At 40.5% G+C, this 22,513-nt stretch overlaps 1 long non-coding RNA gene across 1 annotated transcript; it reads left to right on the top strand.

Moving 5' to 3' along the window:
• Positions 1-2,171: 2,171 nt before the first annotated feature.
• LOC137753620 (uncharacterized) lies at positions 2,172-22,426 on the top strand. Its single transcript, XR_011071522.1, has 4 exons — positions 2,172-2,268; positions 3,384-3,510; positions 17,497-17,605; positions 21,475-22,426. It is a non-coding gene; the product is annotated as an uncharacterized lncRNA (long non-coding RNA).
• The last annotated feature ends 87 nt before the right edge of the window (positions 22,427-22,513 follow it).

The raw sequence follows: 22,513 nt of genomic DNA, 5'->3' as shown, positions 1-22,513 counted from the left end.
GGCCCTGCCTTCTCCCTGTGGAGCGGTGCCACAGCAGGGCGGGAGTGGCGGAGGCTGGAGACACTGATCAGCTGGGAGAGAGTAAGGGGTCTTGTCCCAGAGGCAGGATAATATATCAATAATTGCCCAGCCTGAAGACCAAAGAAAGAGCCCAGAGACAAGGACAGAGACATCAGTGGTTTAATGGATACGGATCTTACTTATCCAGAGCAAGGTCCATGAGAGACACTCCACCATGGTCCAGACACATTAGGTAGGAAGTGGCAGCAGTCTTTTTTACTGTGGAGCAGAGGGAGTTTACCTGATTTAAAGAGAATTGATGTGAGGTTGGCTCATCAATTCTTAGGGAAAGCCGCAGAGGAGTATGCCACTCACAGTCCCTTTGATAAACTATCAATGTGAAAAAGTTATGAACTAAAGATTAGAACAATTTCTAGGACTTCCTTGGTTGCGCAGTGGTTAAGAATCTGTCTGCCAATGCAGCGGATGTGGGTGCGATCCTTGGTCCGGGAAGATCCCACATGCTGTGCAGCAACTAAGCCCGTGTGACACAACTACTGAGCCTGCGCTCTGTGACCCCCATCCCTCAACTACTGAAGCCCGCGCCTAGAGCCCATGCGCCACAACAAGAGAAGACACCAGAATGAGAAGCCCTGAGCACCACAAAGAAGAGCAACCCCCTGCTTGCCGCAATTAGAGAAAAGCCCGTGGGCAGCAATGAACACCCAACACAGCCAAGAAAGAGAGAAAGAAAGAAAGAAAGAAAGAAAGAAAGAAAGAAAGAAAGAAAGAAAGAAAGAAAGAAAGAAAGAAAGAAAGGAAGGAAGGAAGGAAGGAAGGAAGGAAGGAAGGAAGGAAGGAAGGAAGGAAGAAAAAGAAAGAAAGAAGAAAAAGAAAGACACACGATCACTAGCTGTGGCTAGAGAAAGAAGGTGGGCATTGACTGATTAGGTCTTACGATTAAGAGAGAAGTTCAGCCATGTGAGTAGGGTGCCAGTGAGTCAGACTTGGTGGAGCAGGGGATGTATAAACAACAAAAATACAGCCATTTTTGGTGCCTGATTATACCTCAGCTTTTCTCAGTTGGGCACAATCACTGACGATGCAGGCAGGAGAGCCTTTCTGGGGGACCAAAAGTAGTGCTTTCCTTCTTGTTTAGCTGCCTCAGGCCTGCTGAATATCTCGTCTCCGTATTCCCAGTTACGGTCCTGTAGCTTTTTTTTTTTTCTCTGACCATAGCTTACAAAATTACTTTTATCACTCCAGTCTGCATGCATTTCAAGAGCAATAGAATAATGTTTACTTGCTTCTAATTACCAGTGGATGTAAACTTGGGTTGGCTCCAAGGAGTCTGAGATTATGTCCAAACACTTCAGTAATCAGTAGCATTAAAGACTCTTAAATGGGGCTTCCCTGGTGGCGCAGTGGTTGAGAGTCTGCCTGCCAATGCAGGGGACGCGGGTTCGAGCCCTGGTCTGGGAGGATCCCACATGCCGCGGAGCAACTGGGCCCGTGAGCCACAACTACTGAGCCTGCGCATCTGGAGCCTGTGCTCCGCAACAAGAAAGGCCGCGATAGTGAGAGGCCCGCAAACCGTGATGAAGAGTGGCCCCCACTTGCCACAACTAAAGAAAGCCCTCGCACAGAAATGAAGACCTAACACAGCCATAAATAAATAAATAAATTTAAAAAATTAAAAAAAAAATTAACAGCAGATACTATTTATTAAAAAAAAAAAAATCTCGCCAATTCCCTCATGGATCCCCCACACCTTAAGAAGGATGGAGCCTCCTCCCCGCCTGCCCCCCGTTGATTTCCCAGCGCTCCGCGCGATGCTACTTGACTTTTTTCCTGGTGCTTCTAGTGGGGAGCGCCACTCCTTGAGCCTTTACCCTTACATTACCCAGAAGAAGTTGCGCTAAGGCGAAGTTCATCCAATGAAAATCTAGAAAATGGACATTTCCGGGAGGGAGAACATCAGGGAGGAGGACTTCCGGTGTCTTCGTGGCGGACGTTTTGATTGTTGTTGAGACTGTGGACCTGATCAATAGCTCCGCTGTGCGGTGCTGAGAAAGAGGTGAGAGGCCTAGGAGGCGGAAGTGGACGGTTTATGCGCACTACACGGGCGGGTCTTAGGGTCGGGGACGACGCCGCCACTTGCGGGGAGTAACCGTGCCGACTCCGACCCGGTCGCTGGTCTGTCGCCGTTCCGCTCCGCTCCGCGTAAAGGTTCCGATGGCGGCGCCTGCGCTGACGGACCCACCTCAGGTAAACGCTGCGGTCTCCGGGTTCTCGCCTGCCTGTTTCCCCACCGAAATACGAACGCCCCGAGTGAGCGGCGCCTGGTCACGTCTGCTCCAGGACAGTGAGGGCTTCAGGGGTGGTTTATCTATTTCTGACCACCAGTGTATGCGGTGTGAGTGAGGCTTGGAGATGCAACTGAAGCAGGAACATCCCGGGGACGTGTACTCCGTCTTGTTTCTGCGGGGAACCAAGTTTGAGGCCAGGCTGCATCTGGAGTGGTAGCTGAGAGGTTGTACCTTTCTTCTTAGGGCCCTCGGAGCGGTGGAGAGTTTTGAGCAAAGGAAGGACACGATCTGAGTTAGGCTTTTGAAAATTCTCCAAAGCCTGTTCAGTGGAAGAAAAGACTGTAGGTGGGTGATGAAGACTTTGAGGCAGAGGGAAGTTGTGGCTTTTCCAAGGTCACAACTGATAAACGGTAGCACTGGGGACGGAGGCAGGCAGGGGAGATTAGCCAGTCAGCCCGAGGTTACCTGGCTCTGGTACCGCCAGGGGACCAGGGAAGGCCTGAGCCCCTGGAGTACCGCCATGGTCACTTTCTTCTATGGCCTGCTTGTTCCCACAGATTCCCAGGGCTGCAGAAGCACTTTTGGTAAATGGAGGTTGTCCCAATCCCTCACTTGTTTCGACCCCCACGCACACATTCTCTGTATTTGAGGTGTCTTAGGGCTCTTCACCTGCCATTCTGCTAGCTTTTTGGTTTGGGGACCTTGGAGAATCTCATGCTCTGGGTACTGAGTGCAGACCCAGACGTTCTATGGAGGGAGTATGGAAGGTTACTCCTAGAACCCACACCAGTATGTGGAAGTACTTTGAGGTGAGGTTGAGTTGGTTTAGGTAAGTGCAGGTCTCCTTTATTTTCTGGTGGGAATAAACAGCACAGAAGAGCAGGATTTCGGCTTCAAATGACTGCCTGTGTGTTTTGAAGGCAATGGGAGGTTCAGATCAGAGGAGGGGGGTTTTCTTCCCCAGGTCTCAAGTGGCTCCATCTCATTGGGCAGTAGGGGAAATGTGTGGGAAGATGGATTGTGGGTTTTCAGGAGTGAGACCGTTCATGGTTTTATTTGTCCCTGTTATACCAGGGCAGTGTGACCTTTGAGGATGTGGCCGTATACTTCTCCTGGGAGGAATGGTGTCTTCTTGATGAGGTTCAGATACACCTGTACCTTGATGTCATGCTGGAGAACTTTGCAGTTGTATGCATGCTGGGTAAGGCCCTCACACCCACCCCTATCCTCTGAGCTAGGTTCTTCCTTTCTTCTCTTCCTCAGGGGCAGCTCTGTCCTCACATCTGGAACATGGGCACTGCTTTCTTCTTAAATTCCTTGGTTATGTGCTGTGGTTACTATGGCTAGGCAGAGTGCATCCCTAGTCCTTAGTGCCCGAACACCCGTAACCCCGAAGTTACAGGTAAGGATTCAGGGTCAGTAGTCTTTTTTTGTTGATTGTTTTTAATTTTACTGAAGTATTGTTGATTTACAATTTTGTTTTAATTTCTGCTGTACAGTAGATCCCTGGTTATCCATTTAAAATACAGCAGTGTGTACATGTCAGTTCCAAACTCCCTAACTATCCATCCCCATCACCCTTCCCCCCTGGCAACCACAAGTTCATTCTCTATGTCCGTGAGTCTGTTTCTGTTTTCTAAATAAGTTTATATGTATCAACTTTTTTTTTAGATTCTGCATATCTTTCTCTTTGTGACTTAACGTCACTCAGTATGACAATCTGTAGGTCCATCCATGCTGCTATGAATGGCATTATTTCATTCGTTTTAATGGCTGAGTAATATTCTATGGTATATAAGCACCACATCTTTATCCATTCAACTGTCGATGGACATTTAGGTTGCTTCCATGTCTTGGCTATTGTAAACAGTGCTGCATTGAACATTGGGGTGCATGTATCCTTTCAAACCATGTTTTTGCTGGATATATGGCGAGGAATGGGATTGCTGGAATATATGGTAACTCTGGTTTTCATTTTTTGAGGACCCTCCATACTGTTCTCCATAGTGGCTGTACCAATTTACAGTCCCAGCAGCAGTGTAAGAGGTTTCCTTTTTCTCCACACCCTCTCCAACACTTGTTATTTGTAGTTTTTTAATGATGGCCCTTCTGACTGGTGTGAGGTTATACCTCATTGTATTGAATAGTTTTGATTTGTATTTTTCTGATAATTAGCGATGATGAGCATCTTTTCATGTGCCTATTGCCCATCTGTGTTTTTGCTTTGGAGAAATGTCTATTTAGGTCTTCTGGGTTGTTTGTTTTTTGTTATTGAGTTGTATAGCTGTTTATATATTTTGGAAAATTAAGCCCTTTTCAGAGTTATATTATTTGGCAATAGGTTATCTTTTTGTTTGGCTTATGATTTCCTTTGCTTTGCCAGAGCTTATAAGTTTGATTAGGTCCCATTTGTTTATTTTTGCTATTATTTCTGTTGCCTTGTTAGGGTCAGTAGTCTTCCCCTCTACCTGGTGGTAGATCCCTCCTTGTTTGCCCTTTCTATGGCCAAGTGACTGTCCAAATTAATGGTACCCAGGTTTTGCTCCATTTTGGTACCTGACATTTTTTTGTGTGACTGTGTGACAGTATTTTCACTGATCTGGTCACTACTACAACAGACCATGAAGTGTGGCTGCAAGACACTTTTTCAAGGTTCCAGTTTCTCTGTATCCACGTCAGCATCTGTTATTTTCTTTCTTTCTTTTTCTTTCTTTCTTTCTTTCTTTCTTTCTTTCTTTCTTTCTTTCTTTCTTTCTTTCTTTCTTTCTTTCTTTCTTTCTCTTTCTTTCTTTCCTTTCTTTCTTTCTTTCTTTCTTTCTTTCTTTCTTTCTTTCTTTCTTTCTTTCTTTCTTTCTTTCTTTCTTTCTTTCTCTCCTTCCTTTCTTCCTTTCCTTTCTTATTAATTAATTAATTTATTTTGGTTGTGCCAGGTCTTAGTTGTCGCAGGTGGGCTCCCTAGTTGTGGCTTGCGGGCTCCTTAGTTGCACCACACAGGCTACTTAGTTGTGACATGCAAACTCTTAGTTGTGGCATGCATGTGGGATCTAGTTCCCTAACCAGGGATCAAACCCCGGCCCCATGCATTGGGAGCACGGAGTCTTAACCACTGCGTCCCCCGGGAAGTCCCAGAATCTGTTATTTTCTTTTTTTTTTTTTTCCACGGGTTTTTAAAAGTAATTTATTTATTTATTTTTTTTTTTTTTCACACACACACACTGTATTTTATTTTTACAAGAGATAAATAGACTGACACCAAGCATTGTACATGGATGACCACAACAAAAGCAACAATGATTGCAATTACCAAACATGAAACACACTCATACTATGTCATAATATTGACATTCAGTACAGTAATCCTCCACTGTAACAGCTCCTTTACTTTGCAGTGAAAATTGATTTGTATATTCTTTGCCTCTGAGTCCTTGTTGGATTTTTTTTTTTTTAATTCAGACAGAAAGTCACAAAAATTATACTCATCCTCATCAGTTCACTCAGTCCCATGTAATTAAATTTTTTTTTTTCATCTTGATCTTTTGTTAGCACTTTTATGAGTTCATCAGTTTTTCATTAGAGTTCTGAAAATGCTTATTCATTCAGTTCAGCAGTACAGTCAGTTACCAGAAACCTGTACTTGTCAGAGTCTTTTGCATGAATTTCTTAAAGATGAAACCCTTTTATAGGAACATATTTGCAAAAGCATCAGAGTACACACAGAGCTGTCTGTAAATGACAAAAGACTTAAAAGTGACCACAGTTAAAAATTTGATGAAAGTTCATAATAATGCAGTTGAAAAGAAAATTAGTTATTTCTGAGATATACATTTTAAGGTAATAACTAGGATTATGACTTATAACATTATACCAGAACATATAAGATTTTTAGAAATTTCATGTAATGTCTGAAACATTTATATTAACATATTTCCATACAAATAACCCAATGAAAGTTTAGTATTAGTTGTTTTGTTTGTTTGTTTTTTTATACTGCTGGTTCTTATTAGGCATCAATTTTTTTTTTCTTTTTTATTTTTTTTTCACACACACACACTGTATTTTATTTTTACAAGAGATAAATAGACTGACACCAAGCATTGTACGTGGATGACCACAACAAAAGCAACGATGATTGCAATTACCAAACATGAAACACACTCATACTATGTCATAATATTGACATTCAGTCCAGTAATCCTCCACTGTAGCAGCTCCTTTACTTTGCAGTGAAAATTGATTTGTATATTCTTTGCCTCTGAGTCCTTGTGGGATTTTTTTTTTTTTAAATTCAGACAGAAAGTCACAAAAATTATACTCATCCTCATCAGTTCACTCAGTCCCATGTAATTAATTTTTTTTTTCATCTTGATCTTTTGTTAGCACTTTTATGAGTTCATCAGTTTTTCACTAGAGTTCTGAAAATGCTTATTCATTCAGTTCAGCAGTACAGTCAGTTACCAGAAACCTGTACTTGTCAGAGTCTTTTCCATGAATTTCTTGAAGATGGAACCCTTTTATAGGAACATATTTGCAAAATCATCAGAGTACACCCAGAACTGTCTGTAAATGACAAAAGACTTAAAAATGACCACGGTTAAAGATTTGATGAAAGTTCATAATAATGCAGTTGACAAGAAAATTAATTATTTCTGAGATATACATTTTAAAGTAATAACTAGGATTATTACTTATAACATTATACCAGAACATATAAGATTTTTAGAAATTTCATGTAATGTCTGAAACATTTATATTAACATATTTCCATACATATTTCCATACAAATACAAATATAAGATTTTTAAAAATTTCATGTAATGTCTGAAACATTTATATTAACATATTTCCATACATATTTCCATACAAATACAAATATAAGATTTTTAAAAATTTCATGTAATGTCTGAAACATTTATATTAACATATTTCCATACATATTTCCATACAAATACAAATATAAGATTTTTAGAAATTTCATGTAATGTCTGAAACATTTATATTAACATATTTCCATACAAATAACCCAATGAAAGTTTAGTATTAGTTGTTTTGTTTGTTTTTTTTATACTGCAGGTTCTTATTAGGCATCAATTTTATACACATCACTGTATACATGTCAATCCCAATCACCCAATTCAGCACAACACCATACCCACCCCACCGCAGTTTTCCCCCCTTGGTGTCCATATGTCCGTTCTCTACATCTGTGTCTCAACCTCTGCCCTGCAAACTGGCTCATCTGTACCATTTTTCTAGGTTCCACATACATGCGTTAATATACGATATTTGTTTTTCTCTTTCTGACTTACTTCACTCTGTATGACAGTCTCTAGATCCATCCACGTCTCAACAAATGACTCAATTTCGTTCCTTTTTATGGCTGAGTAATATTCCATTGTATATATGTACCACATCTTCTTTATCCATTTGTCTGTTGATGGGCATTTAGGTTGCTTCCATGACCTGGCTATTGTAAATAGTGCTGCAATGAACATTCGGGTGCATGTGTCTTTTTGAATTACGGTTTTCTCTGGGTATATGCCCAGTAGTGGGATTGCTGGGTCATATGGTAATTCTATGTTTAGTTTTTTAAGGAACCTCCATATTGTTCCCCATAGTGGCTGTATCAATTTACATTCCCACCAACAGTGCAAGAGGGTTCCCTTTTCTCCACACCCTCTCCAGCATTTGTTGTTTGTAGATTTTCTGATGATGCCCATTCTAACTGGTGTGAGGTGATACCTCATTGTAGTTTTGATTTGCATTTCTCTGATAATTAGTGATGTTGAGCATCTTTTCATGTGCTTCGTGGCCGTCTGTATGTCTTCTTTGGAGAAATGTCTATTTAGGTCTTCTGCCCATTTTTGGATTGGGGTGTTTGTTTCTTTAATATTGAGCTGAATAAGCTGTTTATATATTTTGGAGGTTAATCCTTTGTCCGTTGATTCGTTTGCAAATATTTTCTCCCATTCTGAGGGTTGCCTTTTCGTCTTGTTTATGGTTTCCTTTGCTGTGCAAAAGCTTTGAAGTTTCATTAGGTCCCATTTGTTTATTTTTGTTTTTATTTCCATTACTCTAGGAGGTGGATCAAAAAAGATCTTGCTGTGATTTATGTCAAAGAGTGTTCTTCCTATGTTTTCCTCTAAGAGTTTTATAGTGTCCAGTCTTATATTTAGGTCTCTAATCCATTTTGAGTTTATTTTTGTGTATGGTGTTAGGGAGTATTCTAATTTCATTCTTTTACATGTAGCTGTCCAGTTTTCCCAGCACCACTTATTGAAGAGACCGTCTTTTCTCCATTGTATATCTTTGCCTCCTTTGTCATAGATTAGTTGACCATAGGTGCGTGGGTTTATCTCTGGGCTTTCTATCTTGTTCCATTGATCTATGTTTCTGTTTTTGTGCCAGTACCATATTGTCTTGATTACTGTAGCTTTGTAGTATAGTCTGAAGTCAGGGAGTCTGATTCCTCCAGCTCCGTTTTTTTCCCTCAAGACTGCTTTGGCTATTCGGGGTCTTTTATGTCTCCATACAAATTTTAAGCTGATTTGTTCTATTCCGTAAAAAATGCCATTGGTAATTTGATAGGGATTGCATTGAATCTGTAGATTGCTTTGGGTAGTATAGTCATTTTCACAATGTTGATTCTTCCAATCCAAGAACATGGTATATCTCTCCATCTGTTGGTATCATCTTTAATTTCTTTCATCAGTGTCTTATAGTTTTCTGCATACAGGTCTTTTGTCTCCCTAGGTAGGTTTATTCCTAGGTATTTTATTCTTTTTGTTGCAATGGTAAATGGGAGTGTTTCCATAATTTCTCTTTCAGATTTTTCATCATTAGTGTATAGGAATGCAAGAGATTTCTGTGCATTAATTTTGTATCCTGCAACTTTACCATATTCATTAATTAGCTCTAGCAGTTTTCTGGTGGCAGTTTTAGGATTCTCTATGTATAATATCATGTCATCCACAAACAGTGACAGTTTTACTTCTTCTTTTCCAATTTGTATTCCTTTTATTTCTTTTTCTTCTCTGATTGCCGTGGCTAAGACTTCCAGAACTATGTTGAATAATAGTGGTGAGAGTGGACATCCTTGTCTCGTTCCTGATCTTAGAGGAAATGCTTTCAGTTTTTCACCATTGAGAATGATGTTTGCTGTGGGTTTGTCATATATGGCCTTTATTATGTTGAGGTAGGTTCCCTCTATGCCCACTTTCTGGAGAGTTTTTATCAGAAATGGGTGTTGAATTTTGTCAAAAGCTTTTTCTGCATCTATTGAGATGATCATATGGTTTTTCTTCTTCAGTTTGTTAATATGGTGTATCACATTGATTGATTTGCGTATATTGAAGAATCCTTGCATCCCTGGGATAAATCCCACTTGATCGTGGTGTATGATCCTTTTAATGTGTTGTTGGATTCTGTTTGCCAGCATTTTGTTGAGGATTTTTGCATCTATATTCATCAGTGATATCGGTCTGTAATTTTCTTTCTTTGTAGTGTCTTTGTCCGGTTTTGGTATCAGGGTGATGGTGGCCTCATAGAATGAGTTTGGGAGTGTTCCTTCCTCTGCAATTTTTTGGAAGAGTTTGAGAAGGATAGGTGTTAGCTCTTCTCTAAATGTTTGATAGAATTCACCTGTGAAGCCATCTGGTCCTGGACTTTTGTTTGTTGGAAGATTTTTAATCACAGTTTCAATTTCATTGCTTGTGATTGGTCTGTTCATATTTTCTGTTTCTTCCTGGGTCAGTCTTGGAAGGTTATACCTTTCTAAGAATTTGTCCATTTCTTCCAGGTTGTCCATTTTATTGGCATAAAGTTGCTTGTAGTAGTCTCTTAGGATGCTTTGTATTTCTGCAGTGTCTGTTGTAACTTCTCCTTTTTCATTTCTGATTTTATTGATTTGAGTCCTCTCCCTCTTTTTCTTGATGAGTCTGGCTAATGGCTTATCGATTTTGTTTATCTTCTCAAAGAACCAGCTTTTAGTTTTATTGATCTTTGCTATTGTTTTCTTTGTTTCTATTTCATTTATTTCTGCTCTGATCTTTATGATTTCTTTCCTTCTGCTAACTTTGGGTTTTGTTTGTTCTTCTTTCTCTAGTTTCTTTAGGTGTAAGGTTAGATTGTTTACTTGAGATTTTTCTTGTTTCTTTAGGTAGGCTTGTATAGCTATAAACTTCCCTCTTAGAACTACTTTTGCTGCATCCCATAGGTTTTGGGTCGTCGTGTTTTCATTGTCATTTGTCTCTAGGTATTTTTTGATTTCTTCTTTGATTTCTTCAGTGATCTCTTGGTTATTTAGTAACGTATTGTTTAGTCTCCATGTGTTTGTCTTTTTTACGTTTTTTTCCCTGTAATTCATTTCTAATCTCATAGCATTGTGGTCAGAAAAGATGCTTGATATGATTTCAATTTTCTTAAATTTACTGAGGCTTGATTTGTGACCCAAGATGTGATCTATCCTGGAGAATGTTCTGTGCGCACTTGAGAAGAACGTGTAATCTGCTGTTTTTGGATGGAATGTCCTATAAATATCAATTAAATCTATCTGGTCTATTGTGTCATTTAAAGCTTCTGTTTCCTTATTTATTTTCATTTTGGATGATCTGTCCATTGGTGTAAGTGAGGTGTTAAAGTCCCCCACTATTATTGTGTTACTGTCAATTTCCTCTTTTATGGCTGTTAGCAGTTGCCTTATGTATTGAGGTGCTCCTATGTTGGGTCCATATATATTTATAATTGTTATATCTTCTTCTTGGATTGATCCCTTGATCATTATGTAGTGTCCTTCTTTGTCTCTTGTAACATTCTTTACTTTAAAGTCTATTTTATCTGATATGAGTATAGCTACTCCAGCTTTCATTTGATTTCCATTTGCATGGAATATCTTTTTCCATCCCCTCACTTTCAGTCTGTATGTGTCCCTAGGTCTAAAGTGGGTCTCTTGTAGACAGTATATATATGGGTCTTGTTTTTGTATCCATTCAGCAAGCCTGTGTCTTTTGGTTGGAGCATTTAATCCATTCACGTTTAAGGTAATTATCGATATGTATGTTCCTATGACCATTTTCTTAATTGTTTTGGGTTTGTTTTTGTAGGTCCTTTTCTTCTCTTGTGTTTCCCACTTAGAGAAGTTCCTTTAGCGTTTGTTGTAGAGCTGGTTTGGTGGTGCTGAATTCTCTTAGCTTTTGCTTGTCTGTAAAGCTTTTGATTTCTCCATCAAATCTAAATGAGATCCTTGCCGGGTAGAGTAATCTTGGTTGTAGGTTCTTCCCTTTCATCACTTTAAGTATATCATGCCACTCCCTTCTGGCTTGCAGAGTTTCTGCTGAGAAATCAGCTGTTAACCTTATGGGAGTTCCCTTGTATGTTATTTGTCGTTTTTCCCTTGCTGCTTTCAATAATTTTTCTTTGTCTTTAATTTTCGCCATTTTGATTACTGTGTGTCTCGGCGTGTTTCTCCTTGGGTTTATCCTGTATGGGACTCTCTGCACCTCCTGGACTTGGGTGGCTATTTCCTTTCCCATGTTAGGGAAGTTTTCGTCTATAATCTCTTCAAATATTTTCTCTGGTCCTTTCTCTCTCTCTTCTCCTTCTGGGACCCCTATAACGCGAATGTTGTTGCGTTTAATGTTGTCCCAGAGGTCTCTTAGGCTGTCTTCATTTCTTTTCATTCTTTTTTCTTTAGTCTGTTCCGCAGCAGTGAATTCCACCATTCTGTCTTCCAGGTCACTTATCCGTTCTTCTGCCTCAGTTATTCTGCTATTGATTCCTTCTAGTGTAGTTTTCATTTCAGTTATTGTATTGGTCATCTCTGTTTGTTTGTTCTTTAATTCTTCTAGGTCTTTGTTAATCATTTCTTGCGTCTTCTCAATCTTTGCCTCCATTCTTATTCCGAGGTCCTGGATCATCTTCACTATCATTATTCTGAATTCTTTTTCTGGAAGGTTGCCTAGCTCCACTTCATTTAGTTGTTTTTCTGGGGTTTTTTCTTGTTCCTTCATCTGATATATAGCCCTCTGCCTTTTCATCTTCTCTATCTTTCTGTAACTGTGGGTTTTGGTCCACAGGCTGCAGGATTGTAGTTTTTCTTGCTTCTGCTGTCTGCCCTCTGGTGGTTGAGGCTATCTAAGAGGCTTGATGGGAGGCTCTGGTGGTGGGTAGAGCTGACTGTTGCTGTGGCGGTCAGAGCTCTAATCCACTTTAATCCACTTGACTGTTGATGGGTGGGGCTGGGTTCCCTCCCTGTTAGTTGTTTTGCCTGAGGCAACCCAACACTGGAGCCTACCTGGGCTCTTTGATGGGGTTAATGGCAGACTCTGGGAGGGCTCATGCCAAGGAGCACTTCCCAGAACCTCCGCTGCCAGTGTCCTTGTCCCCACGGTGAAACAGAGCCACACCCCGCCTCTGCAGGAGACCCCCCAACACCAGCAGGTAGGTCTGGTTCAGTCTCCCCCAGGGTCACTGCTCCTTCCCCTGGGTCCCGATGCGCACACTACTTTGTGTGTGCCCTCCAAGAGTGGGGTCTCTGTTTCCCCCAGTCCTGTCAAAGTCCTGCAATCAATTCCCACTAGGCTTCAAAGTCTGATTCTCTAGGAATTCCTCCTCCCGTTGCCGGACCCCCAGGTTGGGAAGCCTGACGTGGGGCTCAGAAGCTTCACTCCAGTGGGTGGACTTCTGTGGTATAAGTGTTCGCCAGTCTGTGAGTCACCCACCCAGCAGTTATGGGATTTGATTGTACTCTGATTGCACCCCTCCTACCGTCTCACTGTGGCTTCTCCTCTGTCCTTGGACGTGGGGTATCCTCCTTGGTGAGTTCCAATGTCTTCCTGTCGATGATTGTCCAGCAGCCAGTTGTGATTCTGGTGCTCTTGAAAGAGGGAGTGAGAGCACGTCCTTCTACTCCGCCATCTTGGTTAATCTCCACCTAGAATCTGTTATTTTCTGTTCTTTTGTTTTGTTTTGTTTTGTTTTGCCCTCACTGAGGGGCATGCAGAACCTTGGTTCCCCAAGAAGTGATGACCAGGGATCCAACCTGCACCCCCTGCAGTGACAGCATGCAGTCTTAACCACTGGACCGCCAGGGAAGTCCCTGTTATTTTCTGTTCTTTTGATCATAGCCATCCTAATGCGTGTGAAATGGTATATCTTTCCCATTTCAATTACATCCCTTTTGGTGTGCTTATTGGCCATTTGTATATCTTTAGAAAAATATCTGTTCAAGTCCTTTTTTCTTAGTTAATCAAGCTGGTTTTTTGGTTGTTGTTGAATTACAGATTTATCCATAGGTTCTGGATATTAATCCCTTTTTTTTTGTTGTTTTGTTTTAGTGGTTGAGCTATTCTTTTTTATTTTATTTTATTTATTTATTTGTTTGTTTGTTTGTTTATTTACTTATTTATTGGCTGCGTTGGGTCTTACGTTTTTGCGCGCGGGCTTCCTCTAGTTGCAGCGAGCAGGGGCTACTCTTCGTTGCGGTGCAAGGGCTTCTCATTGTGGTGGCTTCTCTTGTTGCGGAGCACAGGCTCTAGGCACGCTGGCTTCAGTAGTTGTGGCACATGGGCTTCAGTAGTTGTGGCTCACGGGCTCAAGAGCACAGGCTCAGTAGTTGTGGCACGCGGGCTTAGTTGCTCCGCCGCATGTGGGATCTTCCCGGACCAGGGCTCGAACCCATGTTCCCTGCATTGGCCGGTGGATTTTTAACCACTGCGCCACCAGGGAAGCCCTTAATCCCTTTTTGTATACGTGTTTTGGAAATGTTTTCTCCCAATCTGTGGTTTCTTTCTTACTGTGTTTATAGTGTCCTTTGATGTTAAAAAGTTTTTCATTTTTTTCCATTTTCCCTCCAGCTTTCTTGATGTATAATTGACACATAAGATTGTGTAAATTAAGGTATGAGACCAAAATTGTTCATTTTTATGAGGTTGGTTTGTGTATTTTTCGGTTTGTTGCTTTTGCCTTTGTTGTCAAAGGCAAGAAATCATGGCTGAATCCAACATTTTGAAGCTTTTCTTGTTTGTTTTTTTTTAGAAATTTTTAGTGTTAGCTCTTACGTTTAGGCCTTTGATATATTTTGAGGCCTTTGTTTTGTCCTATAGTTTAGGCCTTTGATATATATATATTACGTTTAGGCCTTTGAATTTTTGTGTATGGTGTTAGGTAAGGTTCTAATTTCATTGTTGTGCAGGTGGGTATCTGGTTTTCCCAGCACCATTTGTTGAAAAGGCTGTCCTTATTTCAATGTAAATCATCCTCTTGTTAGTAATTATTGCATCATATATTTGAGGGCTGATTTTTAGATACTCTAGTCTCTGTTCTAGTCCACTGGAGTATATATCTGTCTTTATGCCAGTAGCACTTTATACTGTTCTGCTTACTGTAGCTTTGTAAGAAAGTTTGAATTCATGTGTTGTGAATCCTTCAACTTTGTTGTTTTTCACAATTGCTTTGGCTGTATCAAATCCCTTGAGAATCTATGTGAATTTGAATCTGAGATTTTCTGTTTCTTGAAGGCGTCATTGTTTTTAATAGGGATTGCATTGAATCAAAAAATCCCCCATGTGAGTGTTAAAATTGATGAACCTTCACGAACACATCATTATCACTCAGAATCTAAAGTTGGCGATAGGGTTCACTTGTGGTGTTGTACATTCTGTGGGCTTTGATAAATGTATAATGACATGTATTCACCATTATAGTATCATACAGAATGTGTTCAATTTTCAACTAAAAATTCTCCGTGCCCCTCCTGTTCATCCCTTCTTCCCCCGTACTCCTTGGTATCCCCTGATTACTTTTTTACTCTGTCATTAGTTTCCCCTTTTTGAGAATGTCATATCCTTGGACTCATACAGCATGTAGCCTTTTCATCTTGGCTTCTTTCACACAGTAATATGCATTTAAGTTTTCTGCATGTCTTTTCATGACTTGATAGCTCATTGCAGTTTAGCTGTAAATAATGTTGCTGTTCTCTGGATGTATCATGTTTATCCATTCATCTACTGAAGGACTTCTTGATTACTTCCAAGTTTTGAAAGTTATGAATAAAGCTACTGTAAATATCTGTTTGAAGGTTTTTGTGTGGATGTCCGTTTTCAACTCCTTTGTCTAAATACCATGGAGTACAATTGCTGGAGGATATAAGATTATGTTTAGTTTAGTAAGAAAGTACCAAACTGCCTTTCATGGTGGACTCTACCATTAAGCATTCCAATCGGCAATGAATGAGATTCCTGTTGCTTCACACCCTTACCAGGATTTGGTGTTGTCAGTGTTTGGATTTTGGCCATTTTTATAGGTATGTATTGGTATCTTCACTTTTTAAATAATTTATTTATTTTATTTTTATTTATTTTTGGCTGCATTGGGTCTTTGTTGCTGCGCATGGGCTTTCTCTAGTTGTGGCAAGTGGGGGCTACCCTTTGTTGTGGTGCGCAGGCTTCTCATTACGGTGGTTTCTCCTGTTGTGGAGCACAGGCTGTAGGCGCACGGGCTTCAGGAGTTGCAGCATGGAAGCTCAGTAGTTGTGGCTCACAGGCTCTAGAGTGCAGGCTTAGTAGTTGTGGCACATGGGCTTAGTTGCTCCACGGCATGTGGGATCTTCCTGGACCAGGGCTCGAACCCATGTCCCCTGCATTGGCAGACGGATTCTTAACCACTGCACCACCATGGAAGCCCTGGTATCTGCTTTTGAGTTTAATTTGTATTTTCTTGCATCTTTGTGTATGCTAAATTTTCACGTGGATGTCTTTTAATGAGGTGTCTGTTAAGGTGTTTTGCTCATTTTGTATTTAGGTTGTTGTTTTTGTACTGAATTTTAAGGGTTTTTTGTATTTAACTTTTAGACCCATGATTCATTTTGAGTTAATTTTTTGTGAAGGGTGTAAGGTTTGTGTCTAGAATTCATTTCTTGGCATGTGATGTTTGGTTGTTCCAGTACTATTTATTCAAAAGACTTCATTTTTCTCCATTGTATTGCACTTGCTCATGTGTCAACGGTCTGATTAGTGTATTTCTGTGGCTCTATTTCTGCGCTGTCAACACTGTTCATTGATTAGTTACTCTATGCTTTCAACAATACCACGCTGGTTTGATTACTTCTTTTTTTTTGCTTGCTAGGCCTCTTGTAGGATGTTAGTTCCCCAACCGGGGATTGAACCCCTGGCCCTCAGCAGTGAAAATGTGGAGTCCTAACCAAGGGACCACCAGGGAATTCCCAGGCTTGATTACTTTAGATACTGTCTTATTTTACTTTTTCTTTCTTTCTTTCTTTCTTTTTTTTTAAGATACTAAGTCTTGAAGTTGAGTAGTGTCAGTCTGCAACCTTTGTTCTTCAGTATGGTGTTGGCTATTCTAGTACTTTTGCCTCTGTGTGTAAACTTTAGGATCAATTTATTTATATCCACAAAATAACTTGCTGGGATTATGACTTGGATTGCATTGAAACTATAGGTGAAGTTGGGAAGAACTGACATCTTGACTGTAGTGGATCTTCCTATTTATGAACGTGAAATATCTTTCCATTTATTTAGTTCTTTGATTTCTTCATCACAGTTTTATAGTTTACCTCATGTATATCTTGTACATGTCTTGGTATATTTATAACTAAATATTTCTTCCTTTTTCTCTCCATTTGTTCGGGGGTAGGGGTATTAATGTACATGGTCTTGTGTTTTTAATTTCACATTTCACTTGTTTATTCCTGATGTATAGGAAAGTGATTGAGTTTTGTATCTTATCCTTGTATGCTGAAACTTTGCTATAAGTGTTTCCTAGTTTCAGTATTTTTTGTTGTTGTTGTTGTTCTATATTTTGATTTTTACATAGCTGGTTATATCATCTGTGAATGAAGGCAGTTTGATTCCTTCCTTCCTGATCAGTATAACTTTAATACAACTTTCTCTTCTCATTGCATTAGTTATGACTTATAGTGTGAAGTCGAAAGTGAGTTGTAAGAGGGAACATCCTTGCTTTCTTCATCTTACTGGGAATGTTTCTAGTTTTTCTCTAGTAAATATGATGATAGCTGTAGAGTTTTCTTTAGATTATCAAGTTGAAGTTTTTTTCTATTTTTAGATTACTAGGAAATAGAGATTTTGATCATGAATGGGTGTTGGATTTTCTCAGATGCCCCCGACCCCACATCTGTTGATGAGATCATGATTGGTGGATTTTTTTTTTTTTTTAGGCTGCACCACAGCTTGCAGTGTCCTAGTTCCCTGACCAGGGATTGAACCCAGGCTAAAGCAGTGAAAGTGCTGAGTCCTCACCACTGGACCGCCAGGGAATTCCTGCAGGTTTGTATTTAAAGTGGGTTTCTGAAAAAAATAATAATAATAAAAAAAAATAAAGTGGGTTTCTGGACTTCGTTGGAGTGCATAGGGGTTAAGAATCCACCTGCCAATGCAGGGGATACAGGTTTGAACCCTGGTCCGGGAAGATCCCACATGCTGTGGAGCAATTAAGCCCATGCACCACAACTACTGAAGCTGGCACGCATAGAGGCCATGCTAAACCACAAGAGAAGCCACCACAATGAGAAGCCCACGTACCACAACAATAGAGTAGCCCCCGCTCGCCATAACTAGAGAAAGCCCACATGCAGCAACAAAGACCCAATGCAGCCAAAAATAAATAAAAAATTAGGGCTTCCCTGGTGGCTTAGTGGTTAAGAATCCACATGCCAATGCAGGGGACGTGGATTCGAGACCTGTTCCAGGAAGATCCCACATGCTGTGGAGCAACTAAGCCCATGCACCACAACTGCTGAGCCTGCACTCTAGAGCCCGAGAACCACAACTCCTGAGCCTGTGTGCTACAACTACTGAAGCCCGTGCACCTAGAGCCTGAGCTCTGCAACAAGAGAAGTCACTGCAATGAGAAGCCCGCGCACCACTACGAAGATTAGCCCCTGCTCGCCACAACTAGAGAAAGCTGCACACAGCAACAAAGACCTAATGCAGCCAAAAATAAATAATAAGTAAATTAAAATTTTTTTCTTAAATTAAAAAAAAAACCACAATGAGATACCACCTGACACATGTTACAATGTCTGTTATGAGAAAGACAAGAAATAAGTGTTGGTGAAGTTGTGGAGAAAAGGGACCCCTTGTGCACTGTTGGTGGGAATGTACATTGTTGCAACTACTATGGAAAACAGTATGGAGAATCATTACAAAGTTAAAAAGTGAACTTCCGTATGGTCCGGCAATTCCACCTCTGTGTATTTATCCACAGGGAGTGAAATTATCATGTCAAAAAGATATCTGTACCTCAGGTTTATTGCAGCATTATTTACGATATTCAAGATACGGAAACAACCTAAGTGTCCATTGATGGATGAGTGGATCTAACAAACATGTGGTATATATGGCATATTATTCAATATTATACAACCATAAAGAAAGATGGAAATCTTGCCATTTGCCTCAACATGGATAGACCTTGAGGACATTATGCTAAGTGAAATAAGTCAGAGAGAGAAAGACAAATCCACTTGTCCCACTGTTTCCATGGAGGATTGGTTCCAGGAGCCCCTGCATATACTGAAATCTGTGGATGCTGAAGTCCCATAGTCAGCCCTCTGATTCTGAAGTTTTCCCATTTGTGGATTCATCCAACTACAGATCATGTGATCCTGTGTATATTTGTTGAAAAATATCCATGTACAAGTGGACCCAAGCAGTTCTAACCCATGTTGTTCCAGGTTTAACTGTACAACATGAGTATACTTACATGTTGAATCTTTAAAACAAGAACAACACCAAACTCAGATACAGACAAAGGATTAGTGATTGCCAGAGTGGGGCAAGGTGGTTAGATGAAGTGAGTGAAGGGTGTCAGAAGTTACAGACTTCTAGTTATAAGATGAGTAAGTCCTGGGGATGTAGTGCACAGCATAGTGACTTTAGTTAATAAAACTGTATTGTATTTTTAGAAGTTTCCAGAAGGGTAGATCTTAAAAGTTCTCATCACAAGAAAAAAAAAATGTACCTATGTATGTTAACTAAACTTATTGTGGTAGTCATAGCAGTGTATACATAAATCAAATCATGTGGTACAACTTAAAGAAATACAGTGTCTCATGTCAGTTTTATGTCAATGAAAGTTTTTATCTTCTCTGATGCTCTTCCTTTCTCTATGAAACCCAAATGTTTTGATCTATATCATTTTTCCTCTCTGAAGAACTACTTCTAATATAGTCTCACAATTTTTCTGTGTCTAAGAACGTGTTTATTTCATCATCAGTGTTGAAGATTTATGTTGCTGGTTACCAAATTCTAGGTTGGTGATGTCCCCTCCCCCTTCCCACTTTAAATATTTTACTCCATTCAGTTCTTATTTCCCTGAGTTCTAAGGAGAATTCAAATGTAATTGTTTTTTTTTTTTGGCCCCTCTTGGGAAAGGTGTTGGTTCCTTTAGCCTCTTTTAGGTTGTTTTCTTTTTTTCTCTGCATTTGAATGTGGTAAGCCTAAAGATGTAGTGTTTTTGGCATTAAACCTGCCTCATGTTCCCTGAGTTTTCTGGATCTGTTGGTTGGTGTCTGACATCATTTTGTTAGAAATTCTCCATCATTATTGCCTCAGTTATTTCTTCCATTTCTTTTTTTCATTCTGTTTGAGATGTTTCCATACATGTGTGTTAAATCTTCTGTAGCTCTCCCAAGCGTGTTGTATATTCTGATATTTTTTTTATTTTATTTTTTGTCATTTTTCAGTTCACTTTTCAGTTTTGGAAGTTTCTCCTAAGAGAACATGAAGCTTAAAGATTCTTTCCTTAGCTGTATGCAGGGTATGAATAAGCCCATCACGTCATTCTTAATTCCTGTTATAGTGTACTTGATCTTTAGCATTTCTTTTTGGTCCATTGTTAGAATTTTCATGTCTCAGCTTACATTTCCCTTCTGGCGTTGTATGCTGTCTGCTTTATCCATTAGTAGACATTAATTAGCATATTTGTCATAATTATTTTATATTCCCAGTGTAATCATTCACACATCCCTGTGATATCTGATTTTGATTCTGAAGCTTTGTCTTTTCTAACTGTTTTGTGGGACACTGAAGGTCTTCAGAAGACGCCATGGTTGCAAAGAGTTAGATCAATGAGATTCTGCCAGTACAATAGTTGTTTAGGTGGGGAGATACATTCCTAACATTTTGTACTCCATCCACTGTACATCCTTCCCTCTGGCTCCACCGGATGTTCTTTTTTTTTCCGGCCACGCTGCGTGGCATGCCCGACCAAGAATTAAAGCTGTGCCTCCTGCATTAGAAACAAAGAGTTTTAACCACTGTACCACCAGGAAAGTTCTTCCACCAGACATTCTTTATGTAATATTTAAATATTGTGTATTGTGTACTGAGTTCCTCTGGGCCAGTGTTGGCTATTCAGCCATCCTGATTATGTTAGGACTTGTATCATTTGTGGCCCGTGTAGTTGGCCAGATCGGGATGGAGAGTCCTTGGGGCTTTACGGGATGGACATGACTCTGGTTTCAGCAAAAAGCCTCAGAGGTAGCCTGATTATGATGAATGGCAGCTGGGAGAGGCTATGATATCAGGGCTGTGTTCAAGTCATATCAGGAAGTATGAATTCCTTTTGAAGAGCGTTTTAGTGCCACTGTCGGTGGCTGCAAAGCACTTCTCTCGACTTTCTCCATTCGTGACATTCTGCCAACTTGTCATTTCTACTACTTCCCATTTTTAGTATGACTGTGGCCTCGGATTCATTCTCTAACACCTCTCTAAACCACTTATCTCATGTGGTCTTTACACCGCTTTTCCCATAGTACCTACTGACACTGTTTGTGTCCTCAACATAATGAATCCTTCCATATTTCTTGAACGTCAGAGACTTGTTTGCAGTCAGATTTTTGGAGGTCTGGACATACGCTTCTGTACACTATCACAGGTCACCAGGAGATGGGGTCCTGGTAAAAGCCATTGACAGAGGAGTGAATTGTGGAAGATGCCTATCGCCTTGGGCCACATACAGTCCTTGTGTCCTGTACTTGGTGAGAGCAGCTGCTTCTCAATTTGGCCCCAAATTCATTTCGTGAATACTATCCTGTGGACTCGTTCTTTGACTTGTCAAATGTAGAAATGTGATGGCCTTACTCCCCCCAATAAAGTCAACATGAACTTCACCATCACTTCTTTGTTTTCAGGTTCTTTTCCTGGAGTTGAGAATGAAGAGATGCCTTCTGAACAGAGCGTATCTGCAGAAGGAGTGTCACAGATGAGGACCCCCAGGGCAGGTTTGTCTCATGAGAAGACCCAGCCCTGTAAGATGTGCATTGCAGTCTTGAGAGACATTTTGCACTTGGCTGAAGAGCAAGGAACAAATAGGGAGCAGAAAGCATACACATGTGGGGCATGTGGGAAACAGTTCTATTTCACTGCAAACCTTCAAGAGCACCAGAAGCAGCACATTAGAGAGAATCCCGTACGATATGGTATGCGGAGACCCTCATTTTGGAAAAGCTACTCAATCCACACAATAGGGAATCTACCTACCTACATGGAGATTGGGTACAACTACGTGGCCAACATGAAACTGTTCTGGGAAGTGTGAGGGACATGGAAGGACTAAGAATGTCCAGTGTGACCCTACGTGGCCTGGTCTCCAAGCATCCTCTTCCTAAGCCCTTGATCCATTGCCTCACTGTTCCTTCCATCCCTCCAGAAAAATGTTAACTCACCAACATGATGATTTTTAATTAGCAAGAACTTGCCCTCCCCCCCTTGGGACCCACACTTGATCAACGTACCTTAAAAGCTAAGACTGAATGCAGGCTGACCCCTCCCATGAAGACTTAAAAACCTGTGTATAAAACAATTATAATTTTAGGGGCTTCCCTGGTGGTGCATTGGTTAAGAATCCCCCTGCCAATGCAGGGGACACGGGTTAGAGCCCTGGGATGGGAATTTCCCACATGCCACGGAGCAACTAAGCCCGCGTGCTACAACTGCTGAAGCCTGCGTGCCTAGAACCCATGCTCCGCAACAAAGAGAAGCCACTGCAATGAGAATCCCATGCACTACAACGAAGAGTAGCCCCCACTCGCCGGAACTAGAGAAAGCCCGTGCGCAGTAACGAAGACCCAATGTAGCTATAAACAAACAAACATAAATAAATAAATGTATTCTTTTTAATCGTGATTTTAATTGCATTTATTTCAGGAATTTTTTTTTTTTGACCCTATC

The sequence above is a fragment of the Eschrichtius robustus genome, chromosome 19 (assembly GCF_028021215.1).
Source record: "Eschrichtius robustus isolate mEscRob2 chromosome 19, mEscRob2.pri, whole genome shotgun sequence".
NCBI lineage: Eukaryota > Metazoa > Chordata > Mammalia > Artiodactyla > Eschrichtiidae > Eschrichtius > Eschrichtius robustus.
This window is presented reverse-complemented; position numbering and strand designations above follow the sequence as displayed.